Source organism: Eptesicus fuscus, chromosome 7 (assembly GCF_027574615.1).
Source record: "Eptesicus fuscus isolate TK198812 chromosome 7, DD_ASM_mEF_20220401, whole genome shotgun sequence".
In the NCBI taxonomy this organism is placed as follows: Eukaryota; Metazoa; Chordata; class Mammalia; order Chiroptera; family Vespertilionidae; genus Eptesicus; species Eptesicus fuscus.
In genome coordinates, this window is record NC_072479.1 from 69902398 (window position 1) to 69915029 (window position 12632).

The 12632-nt window shown below is 44.4% G+C and overlaps 2 pseudogenes; both read left to right on the forward strand.

Annotated features, from left to right (window-relative positions):
* Window positions 1-1725: 1725 nt before the first annotated feature.
* On the forward strand, window positions 1726-1825 carry LOC114231302 (U6 spliceosomal RNA; annotated as a pseudogene).
* Window positions 1826-8002: 6177 nt separating this feature from the next.
* LOC129149813 (DNA-directed RNA polymerase II subunit RPB3-like) lies at window positions 8003-8802 on the forward strand (annotated as a pseudogene).
* The last annotated feature ends 3830 nt before the right edge of the window (window positions 8803-12632 follow it).

Consider the following 12632-nt stretch of genomic DNA (forward strand, 5'->3'; position numbering starts at 1 on the left):
GGATATATAAATAAACGTGCTGCGTGGGCTCTGGGTCCCTGTCTCTCCATCAGAAGAGGGCAGCATCCCACCCAGCTCCCAGCTTTATAAATCTATCTCCGCATCTTCTTTTTTTCCTTTTCTTTCTTTCCTTTCTTTCTTTCCTTCTTTCCTTCCTTCCTTCCTTTTTTCCTTCCTTCCTCCCTCCCTTCCTCCCTCCCTCCTTCCCTCCTTCCTTCTTTCCTTCCTTCCTTCCTTCCTTCCTTCCTTCCTTCCTCCCTCCCTCCCTCCCTCCCTCCCTCCCTCCCTCCCTCCTTCCCTCCTTCCTTCTTTTCTTTCTTTCTTTCTTTCTTTCTTTCTTTCTTTCTTTCTTTCTTTCTTTCTTTCTTTCTTTCTTCTTTCTCTCTCTCTCTCTCTCTCTCTCTCTCTCTCTCTCTCTCTCTTTCTTTCTTTCTTTCTTTCTTTCTTCTTTCCATGCTGGACATGGAAAAGGGAGATCCCCGCCATATCTGGCCCCCGCCACAGAGAGCCCAGCAGAGCACCACCTAGGCTCTCTCTCCTGATGCTTCTTCTAGCCTAAGTCCTTCCTTTGTTTCACAGTCCCCAGCTTTAATAAACGTCCTCTCAAAGTCACCTGGACTTACATTGTGAAACCACATGCTACCGGCAGGCCCCACTCCCGTCTGGCGACAATATATCGTAACTGTTTCCGTATGCACTGGTGACCATCACACTCATTAGCCTACATAGGGGCCCAACCAGCTCACTATTCATTATCCCTTCTAATCTGATCATGCCAAATATTTACATATTAACTATATTTTTATAATTAATTTTTTACTACTTTCGTATGTTCCATTTTGAGCATTACATTGATTTTTTGAAAATAATGTTATCAAGAGGTGCATTGTAAAAAGGTTCTTACAACATATTTTTACTGAAAGCAAGTACATGAGGAAACAACATTTTACAATACTGAGCAAAACAGCCTATCTACCCATTGCCTGAGACATTTCTATTCCAAAATGGGACTTGGGTTTTACTTTTCCGTAATTAAAGGGCCCATTGAAGTAGTATTCCTAAAACCAAAGTCAATTCAAATTTCTCCCTCTAGTAATGTTAGGGGCAGAAATAGAATAGTGGGGACTAGCTATTGTTATAAGAAATATTAATCCTGCTCTGTTAACTGTGATTGTTCTGTTCTGATTAGAGAAAGCACATTCTAACCTGGCTGAGAGTTGTTCACCCTGGGACATGGGAGCCAACATCGGAATGCAGTCCATCTTCCTTTTCCGAGAACTGCCTATCATTATAGAAAGATTAACAACCTTGTTGCTGAAACAATCTAGTCCCAGAGGCACCTGCCCTTTGCCCACCATTTATGACCCCCAACCCACATTACCTGTAACCTGTAACCCTTGTACCTTGCCTGCTTCCCCAGGCCTATAATCTTACTTTCCCATGTAATCTTTGTCCTTCTATCCAATATAAGCAGCTGGTTTATGAGGTAGGGTAGAGCAGATTTTTGTGGATGACCTGCTGCTCTCCCATACTGCTAGCAGTATTAGAATAAACACTATATACGATTCAACACTGTCTCTGCTTAATTGGCTCAAGTAGTGATAGGCAGCCCGGACCCATTGGTTGTCAGATTTCAGAGATTTTTGACTGAAAGAGATGCAGATAACTTGTCGGTGGACAGAATAGCAGAGATGCAAACAACTTTCATCCAAAGATGTGTGGCTAGTGCTCACTTTGGCAGCACATATACTAAAATTGGAACGAGAAGATTAGCACAGCCCTGCACAAGGATGACATGCAAATTCATGAAGTGTTATATTTTTTTAAAAGAAAGTGTGGCTAACTGGATATTAATCATAGTACATCCTATAAGTCTTATGCAATAAATAACCTTGCTTCTTAAAGCATTGAATTGGTCATAACATCTTCACTGGTTCATTCATTTACTTAATCAATGAGTTAAGTAACATCTTTGACACATGTTCATCTTATATTTGCCAGAAAGTAATGAGTTCACCTTTTTGAAAATTATTCTTTAACATATCTCATACCTGTACATAGATGCTGGTCACAGGTCTGTCCCACTATAACAGGGAGAGGACCAGGGATTGTATGTGCTGCATTTCATGAATTTTGAAGAGGCTGAGTTAAAGCTATGAAATAGTGATGTAAAGAACTGGATCTAAGTTCAATTTATTTCAAATCTTAGTGGGCAAGTGGCTGCAATAACCAAAACAGTTATCTCATGAAACCTCTTCCTACACAGCAATTGGGGTGAGGCTTATATTGACAATGTTAAAGGGAATCCATATTTCAAACAGTGTGGGAAGCCACCGCTTGCCAATACTTTCAGTGCACCAAGGAACATGAAAGGCCAATGGACCCTGGGCATTAACAGGGCTGATGCTAAGCACCCGATTGTTGAGATAGTAGTGGCTCAAGGCAATTCCCTAACCTGATAATCCTTTTACTATTTACCAAACTTTACCTTTGATATGCCTGTATGCATTGCTAAAGGGAAAATGTGTACTCAAGTAAATAAATAGCGGACCGGGCCAGAAGTCGGGGTGTCACTTCAAGAAAGAGGCTCCACCTGGCCCCCAATGCCTTCTAAATTCATATTTCTTTTTTTATATATATATATATATTATTGACTTTTTTTACAGAGAGGAAGGGAGAGGGATAGAGAGCTAGAAACATCAATGAGAGAGAAACATCGACCAGCTGCCTCCTGCACACCCCCCACCAGGGATGTGCCCGCAACCAAGGTACATGCCCTTAACCAGACTCGAACCTGGGACCTTTCAGTCTGCAGGCTGACGCTCTATCCACTGACCAAACCGGTTTCGGCAATTCATATTTCTTATATAGCATTTTCATTTGTGCATCAGGCAAGCAGGGGAGGGCAGTTGGGAGGGACCAGGCCTGCAAGGGAGGGCAGTTGAGGGTGACAAGGGCAGTTGAGGGCCCCTCCTTCAGATCCTGAACCCCACCACGAAGGTCATGGCAAAACAGTCTTCTACTGTAAGAATACTTGTCAATGATGCACGGTTTCCTGTTTGCTGGTTCATGCCCTATTAGGTTTATTTTCTAAACCAGCAGTTTCTCTGTAGGAGTCCTCTAATGCCTCCTGTCCACTGTGTAAAGGTAGGTTTAGTTGAAACTAGGTAATATTATCTGCATTTAACCAACCACCCACGATCTGCAATATGTTACTACACTCTGAGGAGATCCAGAGAGGAACTCTGCCAGCGTGTGAAGCTTCTACTCTTTTCTAAGCAGGTGATGTGTGGCAGATTCAGAGTAAAGAATCCAGTGCAAAGTGGCAGAATGATAAATATCAGTAAAGTTTAAATTCTTCCTTGCATTTTTCAATAAAAATAAAATGAAGTAGGAATTATGGTATTTTCTTCCTGCATCCCAGCAGCTTTTCTTGCACACTCCAAGGGTAACACAGCCTAAGGAGTCTGAAAAAAGATGTAGTTTTTTTTCCTGTCTGAGGCTTGACAGTCAATACATAGGTACCACCACTTGGGGGCAGTGGTGTCCCACAACAGTGGGATCCATGTTTCAGAGATCAATAAACCATTTCTAAAAAGAGTAACTACAACTAGTTGGGGAGGACAGCATGCGCCCCACTGTACACAGATCCTTCTTCCTCTTGCCCATTGATGGTGCTGAACTGCACCTGAGCCCTGCGCTTCTGGAGAGCAGTGATGATAAAGAACACCTCCCCAACCTTTTGTTTCCAGAAATCCTTTGTGCTGTAGGAAATGGCTTACTCAAAGAAATAACCTTCCCTATAAGACTTAGAACTCACTGTCCACCCTCTCATGACACCCATAATTCTCAGGGTTGACATCTCTGTTTACTTGTGACAAAACTGCTGATAAGATCACAGATCCTCCACCTTCCCATTTTTTGTTATAATTGACTAGAGGCCTCGTGCATGAAATTCGTGCATGGAGGGGTGTCCCTCAGCCCCGCCTGCACCCTCTCCAATCTGGGACCCCGGTGGGATCAGGTCTAAATGGGCAGTCGGACATCCCTCTCACAATCCAGGACTTCTGGCTCCTAACCGCTTGCCTGCCTGCCTGCCTGCCTGCCTGGTTGCCCCTAACCACTTCTGCCTGCCAGCCTGATGGACGCCTAACTGCTCCCCTGGCCACCCCTAACTGTCCTCCCCTGCAGGCCTGGTTGCCCCCAACTGCCCTCCCCTGATGGCCTGGTAACCCCTAACTGCCCTCCCTTGCCAGCCTGGTCACCCCCAACTGCCCTCCCCTACCAGACTGGTTGCCCCTAACTATCCTCCCCTGCAGGCCTAGTCACCCCCAATTGCCCTCCCCTGCAGGCCTGGTCACCCCCAACTGCCCTCCCCTGCCAGCCTGGTTGCCCCTAACTGTCCTCCCCTGCAGGCCTTGTCACCCTCAACTGCCCTTCCTTGCAGGCCTGGTCCCTCCCAACTGCCCTCCCCTGCTTGCCTGATCACCCATAACTGCCCTCCCCTGCTGGCCATCTTGTGTCCACATGGGGGCGGCCATCTTGTGTGTTGGAGTGGTGGTCAATTTGCATATTACTCTTTTATTAGATAGGATTATCGAAAGTTAGACCGATTTGTTCCCCTGAACTCACTAACAGAGAAAAACACTTCCTCTTCAGCTACCTGACTGAGACTTCTGATGACAGAACAAAGCAACTATAAATCACCCCACCAATAGCCTATATAGCCTTGTCTCTGTAAGTCTAAGACAAAACTAACCTTTTGAGGCACTCTGGATGCTCTCCTTACCGCAATAGCCTCAATATAGTTAATCGCTTTACTTGTCTAGTTTTGTCTTTGATACATGTATTGATTACCCCTCAAAGAAGCTTCAGCAAACCTCAGCATACCATCCAAACAGACAGATTACTACATACCTTGCACAATTATCTCCCAGGCAAACCTTGTCCAGAAAGAAATAGCATTTCGTGTTCAATAGCCAAACTTCATAAAACATGTCCTTCTCAACATAATATTTGCAACCACCATTTACATTATATAAGATCTTCTATTTACATCTTCAACATAATACAATATTTTTAACAAAAGGATATGCAGGAAAAGTCTTTCATTTCAAATGCTAGTGATATTTCTTCAGAGTCAGTTGTGGGTTGCACTGTGCTCCACCCCACTCACCCCCCCCCCACCAAAAAAGAGACATTATGTAAGTTAAGATGTGGTTGAAGCGAAATTTCTTGGACTGGAACACGTGGTGTTCCCCTGGGCAGACTAGTTCCCGGGTTCTTTGTCCATGGGAATCGAAGAATGAATCCACGGATGGAAGGTGGTATAGTAAAGGTGGAAATTTACTGAAGAACAAGTACAGACTCCCACATGGGGAGGGGGAAGAGTCCCACTGAGTCCCTGTTTCCATGGTTTATACTAGTAAAGACTGTAGATCTTGGTGCCTTGATATCCCCTCTGATTGGTCACTATTCCCTTAGACTGGTTACTATAGTAACTTCTGAGCTCAAAAGTCAAATCTCACATGGGAATGTGAGGTTCTCTCTCCCCCATTCCCCTTCCTTGTTTTCCTATTTCCTGTGGGGTTTCTTCTTCTCCTTCTGGATGAAGGGCTTCCTTCCCTTTATTTTGTAAATATAGACCTTTTGCTGTTTCCAGCTCCCTCATTCTATGGAGACATATTATACCTTTTGCTGCTCTGCAGCCCTGTGCTTCTTCCATAGTCCCCTTAATTTCTAAAATTTCCTAAACCTGTCCTATTTACCCCTAAAATTCCTGTTTCAAGGTCATACTCAAGTATTGTGGTCCCTTGTTCCAATATGACTGGTATCCTTATAAGAAGAACAGAAGAGCCCAGCCGGCTTGGCTCAATGGTTGAATGTCGAGGTTCTATGAACCAGGAGGTCATGGTGTGATTCCCAGTCAGGGCACATGCCCAGGTTGCACTCCCCAATGTGGGGCGTGTAGGAGACAGCTAATCAATGATTCTCTTTTTATCGTTGATGTTTCTATCTCTCTCTCCCTCTCCCTTCCTCTCTGAAATAAATAAACAATATATATATATTTTAAAGTCTGGGTGTCACAGGAATGCCCTAGGAAGGGGGCCAGAATGCCCAAAACCACAAATGTGGACCTTCGGGTAAGGACTTCACCTGGACACCAATATGAATGCGACCTCCACCCTCAGTGGGCGATGATAACTGAGAGCTCTGACCACCCAACGCTGGTGCTTGCTGTACCACAGGTCACACCCGGAACCCTGCTGGACTTCCCCTCCAGCAGACACGTGCTGCCGCTGCAGCCGCCTGGCTTCAAATGGATGCCTGCCTCTCCAGAGACCTGAGGCCACTGCCAGTGACCAGGGCATTGCACTGAACATTTGCCCTACTCACTTCCATCATGTAAACGCCCCCTCTCTGTATGTAATGTGCATGTGACTCTACTGGCTTATTGGAGAGGTCTCCCCTAATACACCTGGCATTGTGGAAAGACACTCACGTGTGCGAGTGACTCCTTTTGAGGGTGCTCCCTTGCTCAGACACATGTCAGAGAGATGATTCCCAGGTTCTTGAGAAAGACCTTCCTGGGTTGTAAAACTCACAAGAGGCATTTAAAAATATTTACATCTCAAAGGGGCAGAGAAAGAATGTATAGTTATCTTTCCTAAAGCCAATACTCTAAAAGAAGGGCGCTCAGGGGTCTAAAGTCAGAGAGAAGCCTGTCTATGGTTAGCCAAGCTGAGAACATTAAAGCCATCTTGCTCAGTGGCCTTCCACTGCACGAAAGCTGTGGTTTTTATTAACCCTATTAATTATTTTGTGATAAAGAAACGATCTATTAAGCATTTTACACCTAACAAGATAGTTTGGATTTTAAAAAATTATATATATATATACAGTGTATTACCACACTTTCCTTACCTGTTTAAAAAATTAGTTGAGGGCTTGGGGTTGACAAAGTATAATTTTTCCTATCTGAAATAAAGTGAGAAGCAGGCCCCAGTTTATCATTTTCATGCAGAACAACTGGTGTGGGTTTTTTTTCCCCAATAACAGATTATTGTGTACAACAGGAGATACCTGCATTTCTAACCTTGTTCAATTATTTATTTTTAGAAACTCTTGAATCAAAGATACAAATTTTCTTTAAAGAATAAACTCTCGCCGAAACCGGTTTGGCTCAGTGGATAGAGCGTCGGCCTGCGGACTGAAAGGTCCCAGGTTCGATTCCGGTCAAGGGCATGTACCTTGGTTGCGGGCACATCCCCAGTGGGAGGTGTGCAGGAGGCAGCTGATCGATGTTTCTCTCTCATCGATATTTCTAACTCTCTATCCCTCTCACTTCCTCTCTGTAAAAAATCAATAAAATATATTAAAATATATATATATATATATATAAAAGAATAAACTCTCCAGCCTGGCAGGTCAGTGGTTGAGCGTCAACCCAAGAACCACAAGGTTCCAGTTCAGAGCACATGCCTGGGTTGTGGGCTCGATCTCCAGTAGGGGGTGAGCCGGAGGCAGCTGATCAAGGATTCTCTGTCATCATTGATGTTTCTATCTCTCTCTCCCTCTCCCTTCCTCTCTGAAATCAATAAAAATATTTTTAAATATATTTGTATATGTTACCAAAAAAAAGAATAACCTCTCCAACAGGGTAACTCAGTGCCACATTCTGAATCCCAGAGCAAGGTCATGTTTAATGAGCTTTCTCTCTGCACTCCCACTTCCACGCCCACTCCTGTCAAGATCCAGGACAGATGGGCCATCAGTTCAAAGACCCACCGCAGGACAACCCCCATTGGCATCCTGCCTAGGACTGTTATGGAGCGAATAGCAAACATCTGTTCTCAAATCTGCCACCCAGCTCTAAGAAGGAGACAGCTGCTAGCCAACACGCCCTCTACCCCAAGACAAAGCTTTAAAACGTGCTGATGAAAGCCAAGAATTAAAAAACCAAAACAGCTGACGCCGGCGGCCGGCCGGGCAGCTGAGCGCGATGCCAGCATATGCCAACCAGCCCACCGTGTGGATCAGGGAGCTCACCAATGAGAATGTCAAGTTCATCATCGAACACACGGACCTAGCGGTGGCCGATTCTACTCGAAGGGTCTTCATCGCCGCGGTGCCCATAACAGCCGTGGACTGGGCTCAGATGGACGCCACTCCCTCAGCCCTCACAGGCCTGGGTGAGGCCCCTCACTCGCAATGGCACCGTGGACAAGCTGCAGCGCTCCGGGACGGCACGCGTGAGTTCTGCACCCAGAGCTCACTGGAGTTCACTGTGGACAACCAAGAACAGACTTGTGACGTCACGTCTCCGAGACCTCATCTCCAGCAGACCCCCGGTCATTCCAGTGACATCCCGGAACCGACATAACGCCCCCAATGACTACGTGGACCAGGACGGACATCCTCATCGTCAAACTGCGAAAGGGCGCGGAGCTGAGACTGCGCGCCTATGCCCCAAAGAGCTTTGGCAAGGAACATGCTCAGTGGAACCCGACTGCAGGGGTGGCTTTTAAATACGATCCCGACAATGCCCTGAGGCACACAGTGTACCCCAAGCCAGGGGAGTGGCCAAAGAGCGAGTACTCAGAGCTGGATGAAGAGGAGTCCCAGGCTCCGGACGACCCCAACGGCCAGCCGGAGAGGTTCTACTACCACGTGGAGTCCTGTGGCTCTCTGCGCCCTGACACCAGCGTCCTCTCGGCCCTCTCTGGGTTGAAGAAGAAGCTGAGTGATTTACAGACCCAGGTAAGCCACGAGATCCAGAGGGACGTCCTCAGCATAAATTAGCCGCAGCCCACCCGCCTGAGCGGAAAAGGATCCGAGCAGCAGCTGTGTGCAGGTCTCCTGAGACGCTCCTAGCTTCTCAAGTCCCGACAGCCTTACCTTACTTCTTGGCAAGCCATCAGCACCAACTAGAGAGGTAGCAGAGGGGAAGGGTGCCCCTCCCAGCCTTGCTTGGTCCCAGGTAGATTACGGGGGTGCCCCTGGTATTTGAGGCAGGACAGTCCTTCACTGAGCATGCAGCATCCCTGGCCCTGCCTGCTGCTGGCCATGTCTCCCCAGAACCCAGGCCTTTCTTCCCCCCTGATCTGCTTGTAGAGGTCATACTGCTCCTCTGTTGAAAACCACTCAGCTAGACCCCCCTCTTTTGGTCTAGCTCTTGACTTACTTTCTGTGTGAAAGTTAGCCTTTTCACAGTTGTACCTTTAGGTTTCTGCTGTTAGGATTGAGTGTTAGAAGTCTAATTCAGGCCGCCTACAAACCCACCCCTGCCCACGGTCAGCCTCTGCTTCGCTCAAATCCCAAGTGTCTTTAGACCCCGGCTGCCTCCTTCCCCACCCCACTCCCAAATAAATCCTGTATTTCATTCTAAAACAAACAAACAAAAAAACAAAACCAACAACAACAAAGAAACCAAAACATAATAGAATAGAAAAGAACATAATGTTGTAAGGGTAAGTATTGAGTCAGGTATGTATGTATGTATGTATGTATGTATTTGTCTCAGGTCATAATATAAGGTGTATTCCCTTGAGAACTGTTCTAGGAAATCCACAATAGTTACTTGAAGAGAAGGGTTTCGGAGTCAGTTAATCCCTTCTGTTAACATAACAATAGGCCAGGTTTTGAGATCTAGTCCCACCCCCTCAATTAACCTACCAATCGATATAACTGGTATTCCAAATCAATCCAGGAGTTTTTGGCTGCCCGTTTGGCATTTGAAACCCAGACTCATTTCATTACCATTCTCATTCACCTCCTGGCAAGCAGCCTCTTTCACTCACTTCTGGTCAGCCTGTATAGAATAAAGTGAACAGGTAAAAACAAAAATCACATCACTCTTGTTTCTGTAAATGGATAGATATGGACAAATAAAAATAATCTCAAGGGACAAGAGAAGGAATAATAATCTCAGGGAATTAGAGAACATTTTAACCCAAGCTCTACCCTCTTTACAACTGAGAAAAAGTTATTGCTCAAGCCCTAACCGGTTTGGTTCAGTGGATAGAGTGTCGGCCTGCGGACTGAAGAGTCCCAGGTTAGATTCTGGTCAAGGGCATGTACCTTTGTTGTGGGCACATCCCCAGTAGGGGGTGTGCAGGAGGCGGCTCATGATGTTTCTAACTCTCTATCCCTCTCCTTTCCTCTCTGTAAAAATCAATAAAATATATTTTTTAAAGAAGTTATTGCTCAAGTGGTTTACTTGAGCTCACACAGCAATTTAGTGATAGATTCAAAGCAGGAAACTTAAGTCTTCATATTTTCAGACAAGGGTTCTTCCTGGTATCTCTAGGTCCCCTGATAGAGAGGTGTGTGGATAGTGCTGAGGTGTGAATATGTTTTCATCAAATTTTACTCTGCACCCTGGATTGTCTGGAACACAGCAGACAGATAGTGCGTGCAGCTGGCCTGTGTCTTCGTTCTTTCTCCATTTACTTGGAGTCAAAGCATTTTGAAGAAAGAGGCTGAGTCCAATTTGACATCAGTAATCATACAGCAGCTGCCTCCGTGGGGCTGTAAGATGGTGACTCCCAGGGGTGTTCTGGGCAGTGTGTTTCCATGTCTGCAGCACCTGATGGAGAGTGTATCTGCAGTTTATTAAAATACCCATAGTTTTAAAAAGTGGTTGAAACTTATGAATTTTCTATCAGTTATACCTCAATAAGGCTGAAATAGAAGAAGGAGAAGGAAGAGTAAGAGATAGAGAAGGAGGTGATATTTTCTTGTCCTGAATTCCAAGACAAAATTCTATAAGGTGAAAGGCCTAGTGGAAGTTGGGAAAAGGTTCTATCTTTTTTATGGTGAGAACATTTAAGTTCCACTCTCTTAGCAAATTTCACTTATAAAATACATATTTATCAACTATAGTCACCACGTTTTACTTTACATCCTCAGACCTTATTAATCTTGTAGCTGAAAGTTTGTACCCTTTTAGTAACCTCTATTTTCCCCACTCCACATTCCCTGGCAACCACTTTTCTGTTCTATTTCTATGAGTTTGACTTTTTAAGCTCTTTTTTAAAGATTTCACATGTAAGTAAGACCGCACAGTATTTGTCTTTCTCTGTCTGGTTTATTTCACTTAGCAAAATGCCCTTACGTTTCATTCATGTTGTTGTAAATGATAGGAATTCCTTCTCTCTATGGCTGAATAATATTCCATTGTATGTATATACTACATCTTCTTTCATCCACTTGAAACCAGACAACCCATGGGTCCAGGTTGCCTGTCAACTACTTGAGCCAATTAAGCAGATACAGGGTTGAATCATATGTGAATGTTTGTTCCAATACTGCCGGCAGTATGGGAGAGCAGCAGGTCATCCCAAAGATCTGCTCTACCCCGCCCCATAAGCCAGCTGCTTATAATGCACAGGACAAAGATTACATGGGAAAGTAGGCAAGGTATAATGGTTACAGGTTACAGGCAATGTGGGCCAGGGGGTCGCAACGATGGAGTGCCTCTGGTACCAGATTCTTTCAGCAACAAGGTTGTTAATCTTTCCGTGATGATGGGCCATTCTCGAAAAAGGAGAATGGATTGACTGCATTCCCAGGGTAAATCCTATGCCCCGGAGAGGACAGCTCTCAGCCAGAGTAAAATGTGCCTTCTCTAATCAGAACAATCATGGTTAACAGAGCATGATGAATATTTCTTATAATTATAGCTAGTCCCCATTATTCTATTTCTGCCCCTAACACATTCATCTGTCGATGGACACAGGTTGTTTCCATATTTTGGCTATTGTGAATAATGCTGCAATGAAAATGGGGTGAAGATATCTTTTCTAGTTAGTATTTTTGTTTTCTTTAGACAAATACCCCGAAGTGGGATTGCTGGATTAAGTCATGGTTTTATTTGTAATTTCTTGAGGAGCCTCTATTTCTGGTTTCCCTGGTGGCTATACCAATATACATTCCTATCAACAGTGCACAGGCTTCTCTTGTCTCCACAGCCTCTCCAGCACTTACCTCTTGTCTTCTTGATGATTGACATCTTAACCAGTGTGAGGTGATAGCTCACTGAGGTTTGGGTTTGCTTTTCCCTGATGATTAGTGATGCTGAGCACCTTTTCATGTGTCTGTTGGCTATTTGTATGTCTGCTTTGGAAAAATGTCTATTTAGACCCTCTGCTAGGGTCTAAATAGACATTTTTAAATGGAACTAATTTAAACATAATAATATGTTGTTAGTCATATATATTAATTCATTTTAAATGAGCAATATACATCATTTCCAACACTCCTTTCCTTTGATTCAAATCAAAGCTTTTGTAAATTTCTCCTCACAATGAATGTTTTGTGCAAAACAACTGGACAGAGTCCAGATTTCAATTCTTATGGCCAATCAAATGTAAAGGTGGCAGGTGGCCACTGTCAAAATCCAGAAACCGCTAAAAATAAAACCAGAACAATATAATTGTCTTTAGTAAGAGTTTATTGTGTATAGATGAGCAGTTCACAAACAGAATCATCAAACCAATAGTATTACGGAGCCCAGAGCTATGTTGTTATAGGATGGCTTAGTAAAAATACTGAAGCTAATTAATCTATATAGTTAGTTATAGCATTTGGTTTCCTTCCCCAAATGACAGGTGATTCATTAAAAGTGGTTA